The sequence below is a fragment of the Gracilinanus agilis genome, chromosome 1 (genome assembly GCF_016433145.1).
Source record: "Gracilinanus agilis isolate LMUSP501 chromosome 1, AgileGrace, whole genome shotgun sequence".
Classification (NCBI taxonomy): Eukaryota; Metazoa; Chordata; class Mammalia; order Didelphimorphia; family Didelphidae; genus Gracilinanus; species Gracilinanus agilis.
In genome coordinates this window covers 410,122,464-410,142,683 of record NC_058130.1, presented here as the reverse complement: position 1 = coordinate 410,142,683, position 20,220 = coordinate 410,122,464, and positions in this window count along the sequence as shown.

Here is a 20,220-nt window from a genome sequence, read left to right as displayed (position 1 = left end):
AAAAGACATCTTTACTCAATATTTAGGCCTCAATCTAGTCGGCAGATTGAACGAGTGAATAAAAGTCTAAAAAATCTTGGAGCAAAATTATGTGCAGAATCTCGTATGAAATGGCCTGATGCATTGCCATTAGCACTATTCCACCTAAGAAGCCAACCCAACAGCATCACACATATTTCACCATTTGAAATGCTGTATGGACATCCACCATTCCATGGCAAAGCACCTCAAAGCATTCACAAATTATCACACCTAGGTATGGAATGCAAGCTATATGAATATATCAAATTGCTCAAGCAATGATTAAATCAACTTCACAAATTAGGCTTGATACATCAAAGAGTACCCTTTGATTTTGATCTACACAACTTCCAACCAGGAGATTATGTTTACACCAGAAATTTCGCTAGGAAGACTGTGTTAGAACCCAAATGGATTGGACCTTTCCAAATAATATTAAAAACTCCAAGTGCAATCTAAATTGAAGGAAAAGATCCGTGGTTCCATGTCACCCATGTCAAGCCAGCTAAAGACATGTCCCTACAACAACGACCACAAGACCCAGAAACTATGCAAAACAAAGATCAATTAGCACCAACTGAACAATCAAGCAAGTCCTCAGTAAATCCAAAATCTATTCATAAGACCATAGAAACAGAGCAGCAAATAGAACAACAATCAGAGCATGAATCAGAAGCAGAAGTAGACCAAGAACCAGTAAACAATCAGATTTTACACCCAAATGATTATCCCAATCTCAATCACTTAGAAGAATCATCTGTAAATAATTATGACAATGGAAAAGAATTAATGAAGGAAGAAGACACAACATTTGATTTGCAATCAATACCAGATCTAGAAACTGATGATGACGAATGAATGAAAGCACAAAGACTTAATCACGAACTTTTATTTTTTGGTTACCTATAATAATCATCTTTATTAAAATCATAAAAGAAAAGAAGAAGAGAAAATAATCATATATGATAGACATTTAAAAATTTGTTCCTGACACAAGTCAGAAGGTGACAAGCTCTGGTGCATCAAAGCAATACAAATCAGAAGTTGACAAGCGCGGGTGCATCGAACATCTCACTTGTTGCTAACTACGCAGATCTTCACGAGGACAGCAAATCTGAGAACTACAAAGACATCCGTGACCAAATACATCTATCGTAAAGAGGACATCCACACTGTGAAGAGGAACATCGAATCAGCATGGGACACATGTATTTGGAAAAGAGATAACTTACACCCAACAGAATTCTCACTGCACACAACACTAGATTCCATCCAAGCAGTACATGCTAATTGCAAAAGAATTCCAGTGGAGTAAGTATGTAACACATCATTACACGGATAAGTCTATAGACAACACATAAAACATTTTCCTGACTTCACATTTACATGTGAAACATAAACTTATACTTAAGAGAGAAGGATATATCTGCCTTAGTAAAAGAAAGTCTCTTACTATGGTACAGACACCGTTCTACTCAAATCACCTGACACATCATGTACATATCTAATTTTGATTACTAACTATTAGCAATAAGTTTTACTAACACACAGGGACAGTTTAGTTAGTTTAGTAATTTAGTACAGGGACAGATCTTTCTAAAATTTTCTTTGTATATATTGTACATAACAAAGGTCTATGGTTTAACCAATAGACTTACAAAAGATATAGGCTTACTTATTATTACTAACATTTCTAACATAGGCATGTGTACTAACCTATTCATACACTAACTTTAGCAAGAGAACTACAATATAGAAGCATATTTGGAAAAAAATTTGAAAACTTTTCTTAGTTAATATTATCTGAGTAGTTCATAAAATTAGGTAATGCATAGATAGGATTTATTACTTTGTTCTAGTTAGCAAAAATTAGCCTTAAAAATGTGTGAATGTTTAAAATGTAATTTGTTTTCCTTTCTGTTCAAAATTTTTTTGAAAAAATGAAATCCCCATTCCTCTCCTATACTTTTACCTTATTCCGTCTTAGTCTTAGCTTATTTAGTTGTAGCATAGTTTAGGAGATAGCAACCTTTTATTATTTTGCAAACTTAGGGATAAGAGCTTAGTAAGAATTTAGCTTAGTATAAGAGTAGTAATCCCTTAGACTTTAGTAACTATTAAAATGGTGCTAGTTGCACATTTTGAAAAGAAAAGGGGCATTTGTAGTATACAGAATTGGGGTGATATAATTTATTTCTAGCTTTGGCTGAGTTCCAAAAGCTGTTAGGGGTTTGGAATCTTGAGGAAAAGGCAGTTGGCTGGATCTTCTGTGGAGGGAGGTTGTCAGTCAGCCGAGCTGCCTTGATTACCTAGCTTTAATATTGAAATTTAGCCTAGCTTTGACATATTTACTTAAGAAATTATAATTTTAGATGAACCCTTTATATCTTTCTTTCCTAATACAATCCCTGCCTTCCCTCCCTTGCCTTATATGTCTGTGGAGTTAATAAGGAGAGTAATTAGAGAGGAGTTAAATCTGTGAAGGGTTACCTAATTGACAGCAATAGTTATAGTTAGTCAGTCATCATTTATTCCCTTTAGATAATAATAGCACTTTGTAAAGCTGAGTTTAAAGGCAGGTCCTTACTCAGACTCCATCCTTGCTTCCCTTCCCCCACCTGACGTTCCTGAGACAACTGATAGGGCTTTCCTTTGATCCACCTTCCTAACAAACATCCTTCAAAGAAAATAAACCCTTTTGTGTTTCAACAGCCCTATTAGTATAATTTGTCTGTTAGTTATTAAGAGGGAAGAAGAGGGAAAGAAACAACATACTCTGGGCTTATAGGGAAGCTGGGGTATCCATCTTGAAGGAAGGTGTTACTTCAAAACAAGTCCCTTCCTGTGAAATTAACTAAAGCCTGTTTGTTAATTTCAGTCTATTCTATTTCCCTCAGCTTGTGTTTGAGTCTAAGTCCCAGTCTGTAAGCTTGATGTGTTTGTCTGTTTAGTTTAATTTCTCTTCTCCCTGAAGATCTCTGTTTCCCTTCTGTGTCATACTCCTGACTTCAGTCCTATTATACCCTGAATCTCCTTTAATCCCAGCCTACCTGTAACCGAGATTACCCACTTAGCAAGTCTCCAACATCCTCCTTTCAAATTCCCTTATACCACACACCTTCCTCAAATTATCTACACTACAAGAAACACAAGCAGTAGCAATTAGAGAAGAAAAAGAAATTGAAGATAACAAAATAGACAATGAGGAGTCTAAGCTATCACTCTTTGCAGATGATATGATGGTCTACTTAAAAAATCCTAGAGAATCAACTAAAAAGCTTGCAGAAATAATCAACAACTTTAGCAAAGTTACAGGATACAAAATAAATGCACATAAATCATCAGCATTTCTATATATTTCAAACACATTAGAGTAGCAAGAGGTAGAAAGAGAAACACCATTTAAAATCACCCTAGACAATATAAAATATTTGGGAATCTATCTACCAAAACAAACACAGCAATTATATGAACACAACTACAAAACACTTTCCAAACAAATAAAACTGGATCTAAACAATTGGAAAGCCATTAATTGCTCATAGGTAGGATGAGCTAACATAATAAAAATGACCATTCAACCCAAATTAATTTACCTATTTAGCGCCATACCTATCAAATTACCAAAAAAACTTCTTTACTGAATTAGGAAAAACTATAACAAATTTCATTTGGAATAACAAAAGATCAAGAATATCAAGGGAAATAATGAAAAAAATGTGAAGTAAGGGGGCCTAGCAGTACCAGATATTAAACTATACTATAAAGCAGCAGTCATCAAATCAATATGGTACTGTCTAAGAGACAGAAGGGAGGATCAGTGGAATAGACTTGGGGTTAATGACGTCAGCAAGACAGTGTATGAGAAACCCAAAGAGTCCAACTTTTGGGACATGAATCCACTATTTGACAAAAACTGCTGGGAAATTTGGAAAACAATATGGGAGAGATTAGGTTTAGATCAACATCTCACAGCCTACACCAAGATAAATTCAGAATGGGTGAATGACTTGAATATAAAGAGGGAAACTATAAATAAGTTAAGTGATCACAAAATAGTATACCTGTCAGATCTCTGGGAAAGGAAAGATTTTAAAACCAAGCAAGAGTTAGAGAAAATTACAAAATGAAAATTGAATGGTTTTGATTATATTAAGCTAAAAAGCTTTTGTACAAACAAAACAATGCAACCAAAATCAGAAGGGAAATAATAAACTGGGAAAAAAATCTTTATAACAAAGAATTCTGACAGAGGTCTAATTACTCAAATATACAAGGCATTAAAGCAATTGTATAAAAAATCAAGTCATTCCCCAATTAATAAATGGGCAAGGGACATGAATAGGCAATTTTAAGATAAAGAAATCAAAAGTATCAATAAAAACATGAGAAAGTGTTCTAAATCTCTAATAATTAGAGAAACGCAAATCAAAACAACTCTGAGTTATCACCTCACACCTAGCAGATTGGCTAAAATGAAAGAAGGGCAGAGTAATGAATGTTGGAGGGTATGTAGCAAAATTGGGACATTAATGCATTGCTGGTGGAGTTGTGAACTGATCCAACCATTCTGGTTGGCAATTTGGAATCATGCTCAAAGGGCTATAAAAGAATGCCTGCCCTTTGATTCAGCCATACCATTGTTGGGGTTGTACCCCAAAGAGATCATAGATAAACAGACTTGTACAAAAATATTTATAGCTGGGCTTTTTGTCGTGGCAAAAACTGGAAAAAGATGGTATGTCCTTCAATTGGGGAATCGGCTGAACAAATTGTGGTATATGCTGGTTATGGAATACTATTGTGCTCAAAGGAATAATAAACTGGAGGAATTCCATGTGAACTGGAAAGACCTCCAGGAATTGATGCACAGTGAAAGGAGCAGAGCCAGAAGAACATTGTACAGAGACTGATATACTATGGTAAAATCGAATGTAATGGACTTCTGTACCCACAGCAATGCAATGACACAGGACAGTTCTGAGGGATTTATGGTAAAGAATGCAACCCACATTCAGAGGAAGGACTGCAGGAGAGGAAACATATATGAAAAACAACTGCTTGAACACATGTGTTGAGGCAGACATGATTGGGAATGTAGACTTGAAACTACCACACCAATGCAAGTAACAACAATTTGGAAATAGGTGTTGATCAATGACACATGTTAAAACCAGTGTAAATGTGCATCAGACATGGGTGGGGGGAGTGCGCGGTGTGAAGGGGAAAGTAGGAGCATGAATCATGTAACCATGTTAAAAATGAAAATTAATAAATGGTTAAAAATGTAAAAAAGAAAAATAGGAAAAAAAAGAAATACTTGCACATCATCATCTGTCAATCTGTTTATGAGATCTAGAAATTTATCAAGGCTAATCCCTATGTGGAGAAGAATAATGTTAGGATTATTTTTGGGGAGTTGGGGGTAGGAAAGCAGTAGTAATTAAGTAATTTTCATCTTTTGTTGTTATTATTTATGCTAATTAGTTAACTGTGCTCAGTTGTTTCTATGCTACTAAATAAATAGATGTATCATCAGCACCCTCAAAATTTCTAGACTTATGGTGGTGAACCTATGGACAGGTGCCAGAGGAGGTCCTCAGAGCCTTCTCTGTGGGCATGCTCACCATCACCCCAGCACAGAGTTTGTCAGAGTTCATTACTAGAAATTCAGAGGGATGTGGGCTAGATCACCCACCCCTCTAAAATGTTCACCATCATTGCTCTAGACCCTAGGGGAAAACCCCTCACACTATCTTAGTAATGCATCTGCTTCTAAATGTTAAAAGATAATAGAAATTGAATGGGTTATTAAACATATAGGGAGTGGTGAAATGCAATATCCAATGAAATAAAAGGAATATCTGAGAATATTTCTGCTTTAAGTGGGGCATTTAAAAAAGTATTCCTTGAAGATTATGAACTGCAGTTTATACATTAAGATTTAAAGGCTTTCATAAAGAGCAATGATTTCCAACACATTACAATCAGCCTTCATTATTCCCAAGCTAACAGGGAGGGCAAATAGCTAAGGAAAGAGCCCAGATGACCCATAGTAGTTCTGAATGATGGAATAACACCCTCTGCATCAATTAAACTCAGGTCATTTAAAAGCATTTCTTGGGAGACCAATAAGACAATTCCAAGTCAAAACTACAGTTCCTATGTGAATAATGGAATATGAACAAGAATGTGATGGAGGGAATTATCACAGATAATTCAAGGGACAAGAAAGGAATACTGGTTGTATTATGGTGCATATGGTTCTTTAGTAATGTCCAAAAGTACTCATTACTCTACCACATACACACACAGCCCCCAAAAAATATTAAATTGTCTTCCCAACTTTCCTGTTTGGATTAAGGGTATCATCATCTTATCATTAACCCAAGCTCAAAATATGAGTGTCCTCAGTTCCTCAGTCACACTCGCCCCACAAATATAATTTGGTAACAAATCTACATATGCCTTAGATATAACTTCTTTACACTCATATCTGTCATACAATGGGAACAGAATGAACCACATAGGTTCCTTCTTGTAATTCAATTCTAGATATAGCTCAGATCCATTTCTATTCAATTATGCATCTAGTCCAATTTTTTTACTTTATTAGAAAATTCATTCAAATAAAAGAATTGTGAGAAAGCTTTATTCTATTGTTTGAACCTAACTCTTTGTGCCTGGGAAGCTATGCTCAAAGGGCTAAAAAAGAATGCCTGCCCTTTGATCCAGCCATACCATTGTTGGGTTTGTACCCAAAAGTGATCATAAATAAATAGACTTGTACAAAAATATTTATAGCTGCGCTTTTTATGGTGTCAAAAACTGGAAAACGAGGATATGTCCTTCAATTGGGGAATGGCTGAACAAATTGTGGTACATGCTGGTGATGGAATACTTCTGTGCTCAAAGGAATAATAAACTGGAGGAATTCCATGTCAACTGGAAAGACCTCTAGGAATTGATGCAGAGTGAAAGGAGAAGAGCCAGAAGAACAGTGTACACAGAAACTGATACACTGTGGTAAAATAGAATGTAAAAAAGACAGGATTAACTCTCTGCACTAGCAGCAATGCAATGACTCAGAACAATTCTGAGGGATTTATGGTAAAGAACGCTACCCACATTCAGAGGAAGAACTGCAGGAGTAGAAACAGAAGAAAAGCAACTGTTTGGACACATGGGTTGAGGTGGACATGATTGGGGATGTAGACTCGAAACTACCACACCAATGCAACTATCAACAATTTGGAAATAGGTCTTGATCAATAACACATGTTAAAACCAATGGAAATGGGGGCAGCTGGGTACCTCAGTGGATTGAGAGCCAGGCCTAGAGACGGGAGGTCCTAGGTTCAAATCCGGCCTCAGGCACTTCCCAGCTGTGTGACCCTGGGCAAGTCACTTGACCCCCATTGCCTACCCTTACCACTCTTCCACCTATAAGTCAATACACAGAAGTTAATGGTTTAAAAAAAAAAACAATGGAAATGTGTGTAGGCCATGGGTGGGGGGGTTTGTGGGGGGTGAAGAGGAAAGTAGGAGCATGAATCATGTAACCATGTTAAAAATGAATATTAATAAATGTTTAAAAAATAAATAAATGACATTACTTGCCAAACAGAACAACACAAATACTTTTTTCATAAAAAGGATTTCAATTTATTTGAGTCAGTATATTGTAATACTCCGTATATCTTCTCTACTCTAGATACTACATGTCTATTCTCCTTGTAAAGATAGGATTAACTCTCCCTCTGTCTATTTTTAGATTTAATCACCAAAAGTGTACATACCCCACTTATCCTAAGTTGAGGAAGTCTGTTACCCATAAGTGTGATAGTGGATGATGAATCAAAATTGAGTGACTGTCTCCTGGGCAGTCCTAAGCAAAGCTTTAGCTGTAATTTGTACACATAAAATGGAAGGAAGGCCCAGGAAGTAATGAAAGGAATGGTCTTTAAAAGTGGCCAAAACTTCCTAGGACACTCTCTTTTGCCTTGAACTGGACACTGAAGGAACTCTGGTGAGGACATTGGATTGCTTTCTTTTTTGAACTACCAAGTGGGAGAGTGAAAAAGACTGACTCCTTCCTGGATTTTCTGAAGTGATTATCCTCAGGAGAGGACTCCCCTCTTCAAAGAGGCTTCATGGCTGAAGCCTTTGATTTATTCATTACCAGGCCATTGGCTCAAGGCTGAGGTCCCTCTTGCTGAGGACTAATTGGCACTGCCTGGCATGAGCCAAGGACTGGAACAAAATACTTAGCATGTTAGGTTAGATATCTTGCCCTATGCTTTATCTCATTTTCTTACATTCATTCTCTCTTCCTATTTTGTAAATAAACTACCATAAATGTCATTCTGACTTGAGTCTTTCATTTGGAATTAAGTACTTAATTCCTGGTGACCTTACTCTCTTAAATAACTTAGTCCAACCATAATTTTGCCCTTCTCATCCTCATCCCTCCTACATTTTGGACCACAGTATACATTGGAAAGTTGATCAACTAAATATTGCCATATTTTAAAATCTGTCTGTGTACTAAGAACCAAAGGTTCTTAAAGGAGTAGCAGCTCTTTACCTAAGAAATTAAGCAAAAAAAGCAAAAAAAAACAAATATACTTAATATTTAAATGTAATAATAATAACCTAATACATCTGACTAGAAGAGATCCATCCATATCATATCATACATAAATATCTTTCCATATCATCACATTTACATATACATCATGTCATCACATATCATCATATACATCATATCATCATATCATCTTAATCAGCTTACTTTTCCACCCTCTTTCTGAGTAAATTCCTTCTAATTTCTCTACTACTGAGGAAGTTTTGAGAATTACAGAAATCTTCTTTCCATCTGGATGTATAAAATTTTTGATATTCATGAGTCCCTCAAATTTTTTCTTTCTCATTTATGTTTTTGGGCTTCTCTTGTGTCTTGTGTTTGGACTTAAAATTTTTTGTTTAGGTTTAGCTTATTCCTCAGGAATGCTTAGAAATCTTCTATCTTAATCGAATGTCTATTTTCCCCCTGAAAGAATATACTCAGTTTTGCTGGATAGATGACTCTGGGTTGTAAATTCAAATCTTTTCCTTTCCTGAATATCATATTCCATGTCTTTCCATCCTTTAATGTATAAGTCACTAGATTCTGTGTGATCCTGATTGAAGCTCCATGGTATTTGAATGTTCTTTTTCTGGCTGTTTGAGGTATTTTTTCCTTGGCTTGGTGGCTCTTAAATTTAGGTAGTATATTCCTGAAGTTATTATTTGAGGATTTTTTTCTGGAGGTGATCAGTGAATTCTTTCAATTTCAATTTTATTTTCTTGTACAAGGATCTCTAGGCAGTTATCTTTGATAATTTATTGCAATATGATGCACAAGGTTTTTTATTCAAGAAAGAGAGTACCAAAGCAAAGCCCTGCAAGGCAGAAGCTAAGAAAGCAATGACCACCAACATGCAGAAATATCAAACCTCTAGTGGTAAAAGGAACAAGCAATAGCAAAAAACCTCTTGATCCTGAAGAACTTCTTTGGAGAAAAAGAGCAAAATACAGAAGTCATAGCAGAGAGTGAGAAACAAACAAACACAGCCAAACTAAAAAAAAGTAGAAGTTGATTCCAAGCCCTGGAGGAATTCAAAAAGGAATTCAAAAACCAAGAAAGATAGAAAAGTGGGAAAAAAGAAATAATGTAATAAAAAATGAATTGTGTGCTCTGGTAAAATAATAAAATAGATGCAATAAGACTTACATAAAATAGACTTTCTTGGAGCATAAAAAATCATTTCAAAGAATTTTAAACCAAAAAGGAAATCAGAGAAAGAAAATTGTCAATTTATATTTACTTGGTATAATGCCAAGTAAGAGCTAGTAGAAAGTAGTTCAAAGCCAGGAAGCTTAATGTTAAGTTCCACCTTTTATACATGTTATGTGACTATCGTTAAGTAACTTAAACTCTCTATGCTCTAGGGAAATCTCTTCAACTCTTCATGGTAATATAGGATTATTAACATTGCCATGTTTGCTGGGGGCAACCTGTCAGTTGCCCTGGTTGGAATGTTGACCATGGCATGAGCCACAGGGCAAGCACCAACTGCCAGTTGGGCCAAGAGTATTTAAAGCCCTGGAGACCCAGGGCTGGGTTCTGTTATTTCGTGACTTCTCCCTTGACCTCTCACTTACCCCATATGCCCTGGGACCCCTGGGTGGTGGGAGCGGGAATGTGAGTACTGATTAGGCCTAGGATAGGGTTAAACCAATTCAACAGAACAACTTATCAATACTATCAGCACTACTGGCAAACCTTTAGTCAAAGATAAACTTTATTTATTATCCATGGATGCCCTGGGTCAGCAGAAGAGCATCCAGACAAAACCTATTAGCAAACTGAGTAAGATAAACCTTTCACTCTTAGTTCTCAGTATTTCCTAACCCTCTTTCCACTGCCTTATTCCCATTACTCCTGTTATCAATAAACCCCTTAGCCTTAACCTGAGAACTTTGTGGTTATTTGCCTAACATCTAAGACCAAGCAGGGACAGCCAACAGAAAATTTTCTGAGAAGTTTCAGCAGGAATAAATTCCATTGCTGAAGGGCAGGAGGTTCAACATTCACTTCCTGTCAGCCTAAGAATCACCAATAGGAAGCTACTTCCGCAGCAGGAAAGGGGCAGGTAATCTGACATCTTAAAGGAGCTTGGTGTCTAGCAGTGAGAATTTCATTTGACACTCAGTTAACCTGGGTTAGATCCTTGATACATTTAAAACCAGTTTCAAGCTCATTCCAGGTACAGCTCACTCCAACCTTTTACAAGTAGCACCTTCCTCCTTCTAGTTTTATTACTAGCTTAAGGCCCCTGACCTACTCGTTGCGCTATGGTTAAGTAACTTAAACTCTCTGTGCTCTAGGGAAATCTCTACAACTCTTCATTGTGAAGAAGGTACTGACTCTGAATTGATATTCAATTTTCCTCAAATTGGTGTTCCCCATATTAGTGAAATTACAAGACTAGTCATTACCTCTATTCTGAAGTCAGATTCTATAGAAAATGCAATAATGTTGGAGGAAGGACAACATTAGAAATAGCCAGGAAGTCAAAGAAAAGAAAACAAAATCCCTGAAAAAACTGAACAATAAGACCTATGTTCTTATATATTGAAACAAAAGTGTAACATATACATATGTATGTGTATATAATATATATATATATGAGAGAGAGAGAGAATGTGTATGTGTCTATGCATGCATTTATATATATGCATACATACAGATATGGGTGTATGTTTCAAACAATGAAAAATAATGATATTAAAGCAAGAAAGAAAATTTGACTCTATCTGTGTCACTGAAAATTAAGGAGATAAGGGTAAGAGCTGGTATATTATACTAGGAAGATACATTTGAAAAGTATATGATAAGTACAAATGTTATGAGATTATTAGGAAAGATTTTCAAATTAAGAAATTATAATAATTCAAGAAAATCCAGAAAACATAATGGGAAAAGAAGATAAAATATTAAAGATCAATGGAAGCAGAAACTGATGCAGTGCTATAATCAAAGTAATTATGGAGACAGCCTGGTTAGAAAGCGGAAATAGACAAGAAATGTGGAGAAACATTACAAACTAATCAAAATTGTGTCACACGTATTGTCGAGGGACTTAAGTTACCTGAATATTAGTGAGAACTCTTCCTGCCAAAAATTGAACAGCTAATACTTTTTGGTTTCTCTTAATGACAGTTTAATACTTTAAAAGAGGAGGAAACTATAAAAGAGAAATTTACATTCTGGACACAATTCTCATCAATGGAGAAGAACCTACTGCTAAAGTAAAAGGTCTAGGTAATTGACCATTCTATCTTAAAATTGGTAATAGAGCCAGAGGAAAGTTAACATGTAAAAGAATTTAGAAGCATATATTGGAAAGGTCATAAGAAAGATAAGCAAGATCTTGGGAACTGAATTCCCTAGGAAAATTCAGAACTAGAATTGGAAAGCTCTCAAGAATGGAATTCTGAAGACATAATGCAAAACAATATCAATGAGCAAGAGAGAGTGATGGTTATAATGAAACTCATGTGCATGAATAACTTTTTTTAAAAAAATCATTTGCAAAAAATATAATCAATGGAAGGGAAACTAGAATCTTACTTTATTGGTATGATTTTGGCAAAATAGTTTCAGAAATATTAATATCCATAATGAAATTAAGCTGGTAAGAAGTCCTTAAGAAACCAAAAAAAATCTTCTAAAATATGTAAACAAGAAGAGAAAGTTCAAATATGGTTACCATAATAATGTAGTACAGGTTGACTGGGATGATGATGTTATAATAATATGCAAAGGAAAGAATGAGTAAGACATTTGTAGTCCCCATGATAGTAAAGTAGGTAGGTTTGGAACTGAGTGGAAGGATCTAAAAAGTTAATACTTCAATGTCAGCCTAATAGGAGGTCTATGCAGACCTCTCCAGGATTCAGATCTTGGCTAATATGTCAGGTGACATGGTCAAGAACCAATAAAAGATTTAGTCAAGTACATCATGGCAAATATGATAAAATGAACTATATTAAAAATAAATGTAAAATCTTCATAAATACAAGAAGATATATGCATGCCTAGATAATTGTTTTTACAATTTTGAAGAAAGATTTTACAAGACTCTAAGTCAAATATGAAACATGATTTGTCAACAGAAAAAGGTAATGTGATCCAATATGCACGAAGAGAAGAATGGAGTTCAAGACTGGAAAGGGAAATTGATCACTCCACTTTTCTCTTCCGTAGACAGACTACATCTGAAATCTTGTGTTCAGTTGTATAGGCTACATTAGAGGAAGGATATTGGAAATATAAAGAACATCTAAAGGAGGACTACCAAGATAGAAATGAAACTATACTATGTCATAAGAGTATTGGTTAAGGGAACTGGGTACATTTTAGCCTTGTGAAAATAAAACTTAGAGAGTAAAGGAAATATAACAATCTTCCTGTATTTTCTGGGTTATCAGGTCATGGAGAATTAGACATTCTGATTGGCCTCAGTATAAAGAAATAGGAGCAATGAGAAGAAGCTAAAAAATAATTTTTAAAATTCATTGTTAGGAAAAATCCCCTAACATTTTGAATGATGTAAAACAAGCAAAACACAGAACGGTCATCTTTAGGGAACAATACTTTTCCACTCATTATATGTATTGAAGCAAAGCTGAATGAAAAATAACTAGAAGTCTGTAGTATGGCATTTATAAAATTTTTGTTTGTTTTCAGGTATCTTATGATTAGATTTTCACCCATGTCCCTTCCAACTTTGACCTTCTATGTCTCTGGGAAATGGTCAGGCTGCCAGATTTTATCACAGGACATTTTACTATTAATAAACTGTAGTGGTATAAGATTGCTGAGAGTACACAGTTATTTAAAAATATTCATGGAACTTAATCAGAGTAGGAATACATCTTACATTAATTACCAAGGTAATGCTTGAGATATCATCTCATACACACCAGACAAGCTAAAATGAAAAAAGAGCAAATTATGAATGTTGGAGAGGAAGTGAAAAAATGGGGATATTAATATACTATTGGTGGAAGTGTGAACTAATCCATCCATTTTGGAGACCAATTTGGAATTAGTCTCAGAGACATTTAAAAGTATGTACCTTTAGACGAAGCAATCTGTTTCCCAAGGAGATGAGAGAAAAAGGAAAAAAAAAACTTTACATGTTCAAAAATATTTATAAAAACTCTTTTTGGTGGCAAAAAAACTAAAAATCCAGGGGATACCCATCAATTTTGGAATGGCTAAGCAAATTGTGTTTTTGATTATGATGGAATAGAACTATCAGAATATAAACTATGAGCAGGCTAATTTAAAAAAAAACTTGGAAATAACTATATGGGGGTAATGAACAGCACAATGAATAGAACCAAGAGAACATCATACACAACTATAAATTTAATACATAAAAATTGTGATTATTATCAACAGAGAATGAATTGAAAATGAAAACATAAAAGACATGCATGGATATACATATATACATATATATAACATGAAAATATTAATAGGAAGCAATATTTACTATTGTTTATTTTCTTCCTGTTGATTCTGTATGCACTTGATTTATATAGACTTTAAGAAAAAACATTTACATAGATTTTAAGCAGAAATCTTGTCTAATCTTTCTACTATATAAGGGGAGGAAGTTTATTTTGCTAACAATAACATATTTATGACTGAATACATGGAATTTTAATTTAAATAGCATTTCTTCTTTCTCATTCATTTTTTAAATTAATGCCTGAAGTGAATCTTTGAGGAAACCAAGGATTCCAAGGTGTAGAGGTGAAGGAGTGCCTTGACTTTTTTTTTTTTGCCTTGACTTTTCCAGATATTTGGTTACATGGACTTGCAATATACCCTCCTGACATATGCATATACATATAGCTAGATAGATATAAAATATTAAAAATATATATATATACGTATATATTTACAAACATGTTGATATATAATGATATATTTATTCAAAATGATGCAATTTAAATCACAATTCTACCACTTATTTATTCATAAATCATTCTTCAAACATAAATCTGACAATATTGACCCTGTTCTGTTAATTTGCTTTTGATATCTCCCTTTATGCCTATGTCATGTATCAGTTTTGATTTTATTTTGATAAGTGGTATAAGCTATTGGTATATATTTAATTTCTGCTAGACTGCTTTTCAGTTTTCTGAACAATTTTTGCCAAATAGTGAATTCTTATCCCCAAAACTTGGATCTTTATTTTTCTGTCAAACAAAAAGTTACTCTAATATTTTACAACTGCATGTTGTATTTTTGTGCTATCCTACTGATATACTATTTTATTTCTTAACCAATTTGTAAAATATCTTATTGCTAAAACTTCTTCTTTTACATTCTTTCATTAATCCCTTTGATATTCTTGATTCTTTGTTTATCCAAATTAATTTTGCTATTTTTTTAGTTTAATAAAAATATGTTTGGTAATTTAATTGAAAAAGCCTTGAATGGAATAATTTGTGGAGGATTGTCACTTTAATTCTATTTGCTCTGTACACCCATGAACAATTAGTATATCTCTAGTTATTTAGATCTGATTTAATTTGTTTTAAAAGAGTTTTATAATTATGTTCATGGATCTTCGGGTTTTGGCAGTTCCACTCCTAAGTATTTTATTTTATCTTTGGTTATTTTAAATGTGTTATAACTTAGTATCTCTTCTTTCAGGACATCATTGATGACATAGAAATGCTGGTGACTTATGTGGACTTATTTTTATCTTGTTACTTTGCTTAATTATTGATTATATAAATGCAAATCAAAATAAAATATTATCTCAAACCTATCACAGTGGCTAAAATGATAAAAAGGCCAAATAAATTGGAGAATGGCTAAACAAGATGCATCAGGTGATGTTCCTATTGTGCCATAAAAAATGAAGAGCAGGTTAATTTTGAAAAAAATGGAAAGACTTACTTACATGCAATCATGAAGAGTAGGATGAGAAGAACAAAGAGAACATTACATGCAGAACATCTATATTATTTGAAGAATGACTTGTGTATGATCACTTCTAGAGAAAGAATTGTTAAATAGAAATAAGTAAGATAGTTTTACATGTATATATATACATGCATATATATATATATATATTTATGAAATAATGACTTCTATAATCGGGGGAGAAGAATAGAGATAGTTAACTGGGTATTTTAATGTAACAATTTTTCAAAATAATACATTGTATAATTAAATAATTCTATTATTCATAAATATACATATATACATAAATGTGTGTATATATAATCAATTTATATATATAACTATATATAATTAAATTAAGTATATGTGTTTATATGCATGCATATATACATATAATTTAATTGAATCGATAATGTTTCTAGGCAGTTTTAAGAGAGAACAAACTGGAAGTGGGTAATCTCAAAACACAAAGAACTAAACAACCTGCATTATGAGACAGAATGTCCAGAGCAAGTGATATTATAAATATTTTGTACTCTATCCCATGGGACTAAATCTGAATTTTTGTGTTTGGATATCATTGAATATACTTCAGGATATTATGAGTTGGAGCACAATCAGATGATGGCAGCCAAAGGAATGGAATACCTGGGCGCTATATCATCTGAGAATTGCTAAAGGGCTTGTCCGTATTTTAGTATGAGGGAGAGAAAATTATACTTGGAGAGGTTACCCTAAAGAGTAGGGTATAATTACTATATTCAAGTATTTGACAGCTATCATGAAGAAAAGGTTTTACAACTATTTCCCCCCATACTATCCCAGAAGGTAGAACAAAGACCAAGGGACAGAAATTGCAAAGAGTTGGTTAGAGTCAATGTCAGGAAACTTTTCTTTTTTTTTTAAACATTTAACTTCTGTCTCAGCATCTGTATTGGTTCCAAGGCAGATGAGTGGTAAGGACTAGGCAAAGGGGGTTAAGTGACTATCCTAAGGTCACACAGCTAGAAAATGTCTGAGGTCACATTTGAACCCCATCTATTCCTGTCTCTCAATTCACTGAACCACCTAGCTTCCCCCTCAGAAAGTATTTCTTAACTATTAGGAGATTTCAGAAATATGGTAGGCTTCTTCAGGTGTCAATGGGTTCCCTAAAATAGCCTTCATATGTGTGTAAGATGACCTTGAGTTAGATGCTCTGAGGAATATGATAGTTTAAATTCAGGTTAAACTCAATAATCTCATATAATATAAGGACCTGAACAATAGTGGTTCTTTTACTTTGAGAAATAAATATTATCTTTCATTTGTCATTTAAATCTCTTTTCCTCCTAGCTCTTTCCTGCCATTTAAATCATCTTCAAAAATTCTATTCAGCTATACCAGTTGATTTGACATTTGAATGTATGAAACTCCAGGTCTGGCTGGCCCAATAACTGGAATGCATAATTTATTCCTTCCTTACCTCCACTTCTTAGAATTCCTAGTTTCTTTAAAGACTCTTTTAAAGTATTGACTTTTAATGAAATTCTTCCCTGGTGTCCAAAATTTTGGGTTCCCAAACTATCTTTCTCTGGCTCTACATCTGATCAGTCTCTCTCTGTCTCTCTGTCTCTCTGTCTCTCTGTCTCTCTCTCTCTGTCTGTCTGTCTCTCTCTCAGAATAGTTCAATGAATTGGTACATTTTTTAATTCTGAGTCCTGAAGGCAACAAAGACTTAAATGCATAAATATGTAATTCTGAATATATTCATTGTGTGCATATATATACACACATTTTATGTATATATATGTGTGTATATTTAATGTAGATATGTATGGACATGCATGTAATCTCATCTCATTAGAATATAAGCTTCTTGATGAAATGGCCTATCTCACTTTTATTTTAATGTTTAATGTAGTTTCTGCCACAAATTTAGTAAACGTTGAGATTCCATGAAACTAATAGGAAATTAAGAAAAAATAGAAGAAAGAAAATTTTAAAAGATTATAACCAAAAGCTTTTATGCATTTAATTTTTTCTATTCATTTATTTTATATATTATTAATATATATATATATATTATTTTTATGAATTTAACTTATTATCTCACATTCTTGAGGATGTTTCTGTTTATTTATTTTTTTTGTTTTGCTTTGATTTGGTTTGAATACTGTAGCAAATGTATCAGGGACATGAAAAAAATTATATGTATTAATAAATTTGTAAATATTAAGAATTGCCACATAAATTCTTAGATATGTGGTTTTTCTTTGACAAAAGATTAACAATTCTTCTTCATGTGAATTGAATGTTAATCTTACCAGAATCCCAGATGAAATTAGGAAAATTTGTCCTCGGATATAATATCTAAATGTTGTTCCTTTTCCACATTCCTAATTCCTCTAACTTAGAATCTTCTTAAATAAAAAATCAGTTTCCAAGTGAACACTTACACCACAACAACTTAATTATGCTAAGCCAGAATAGTCCATTCAGTTAACTTTGCATGTTCTTCTAGGTCTGGATCTAAAAGACTGTAAATACTTAAATGAATATGACTCAATATTTTAAATCAATTCTCAGGACATTTCCAAAAACAAACAAAACACATTTAACCATAACAAACAACTGAAAGAAATAAATAAGAAGCTGAAGTTAATGCTTCTTATCTGGACATTTCAGTGAGATGGAAAACTCAACCTTGGGGAACAACTTTGAGGTTCAAAAGAGATGCTAACTTAAGAGCTGAGGGTCATGGTGAATAAAATCAGAGCTCTAGTATGGGTACTAATAATGCCTGAGGTGGAAGAGGAAGAATTGTGATATCCAACATATTTTTCTCCAGTGATATTTTAAGCCTCCCAGTTCCTATTCCTTTACCTTACTAGCTAAAGTCACCTTTTCTACCCTGAAGCTCCTAATGTCCTCCAAGTGACTTTATCTAGCAAAATTGTCTGTGAACAAAGGATCTGAAACTCATTCACACTGAGAAGTAGTGACTGAAAACCAATGAAAATCTTTTTACCAGATAGGGAAGTTTTAATAGATTAATCAAGAATTTGAGGTAAATGAATAAGGATTTATTAACAAAATTATAAAAGTGATTAAGCATGCATACATACTTGTAATAGCTTTATTCCTTTACCTTAAGATTTTGATCATTTGTATAATAAATATGTATTTTTCCACATGTATATATATATACACATAACTATCATATATAACATGTGTGCATGTATGGATGGATATGTGTGTACACGTTGATATATATGTATGGATATAAACATATATGTATATCTCTATATCTAAACTGATAGAGAGATATTCATATGTTGATCTTTCTGCATGATCTACTTCAGTGGATAAAATGCTGCCCCTAAAGAAGGAAGACTCATATCATTGTGTTCAAATCTAGTCTCCAACATTTACCAGTCATGTGATCTATAACTGAAGTCTATTTGCTATGTTAGAATGAGCTGGAGAAGTAAATGGAAACCACTCCCCTTTCTTTGCCAAGAAAATTCCAAATTGTGTAAATAGAATTAGCTCTAACCTGTTCATAGTCAAAACTCTACCTACCCGAGATGATATCATCCCCACCTCCCTTAGTGGGGAGAGGGATGAGTTACCCACACATGACAATAAGTAACAAATCAAGAACAAGGGACTGCCCTTTGGGCAGTCCAAATCAGTGCAGAGGCTGCCATTTGTCCACTTGAATTAGAGGTGGACGCACGGGAAGTGACAAAAGACACTATCTCTTCAAGTATGTTGGTTACTTCCTGCGAAAGGGGAGTTCCCGCTTTGAACTGGATGCTGAAGGATCTTGGATGAGACCGCAGGCAGCTTCTACTCTGAATGGTCACGTGGGTAAGTTAGGCTGACTTCTTGGGCCTACATTGGCGTTTCTAAACTCTACCTTTAAGGAGGCTCTAGCCTATCTGATTGCTAGGCCTTGTGGCTTGTAGGCTCATTTATTTAGCCTTTTAACCTTCTCTCTCTGTCCAGGCCTCTGCAGGCCTGGATTAGCCTCTCCCTCTCTCTATTTCCCTATTTTTTACTTTCCTAATTGTAAATAAACTACCTTAAACCCAATCCTGACTTGGGTCTATTTTAATTACGGAATCAATCTGAATTGTTGATTCCTGGCGGCCACACTTTAATTATATATCTATAAATACCTAAAATCTCCCTCTTACAAAATGGGGACCCAGAGAGTCAGACAGGACTGAAACCTATGGAACAATAAGGCATATATGTATATGTTGAATATACACATATACTTTTTATATACATATACCTTCATAGTGTACTCAATGTCTATCACTCAAGTGTACTCTATCAATATATAAGTAGATCCTTGGTACTATATTTATTTTATTCTGTTTCATTACATATATTTTGTAGGAAAATGTACAGACAGAGCAGGTTGAGAAATTGTCTCTAAGATTTCCTATCTTAATTATTTGTAGAATGTTTCTAGATAGAATTCTCAATTTTTAATGTTTTTTTTTTTCAGATTAACTGCCCCCCAGCAGGAGGCATGCTATAAAAAAGTGCAGCTGCAATATTTTTCCCTATGGCATTAGGACATAGTGGTGAGATGTTCTCCAAAGGCCTCTTGTCCCTCCTGCAGGTCATAGTTACACACAGCACCATATGCAAGTTATGCT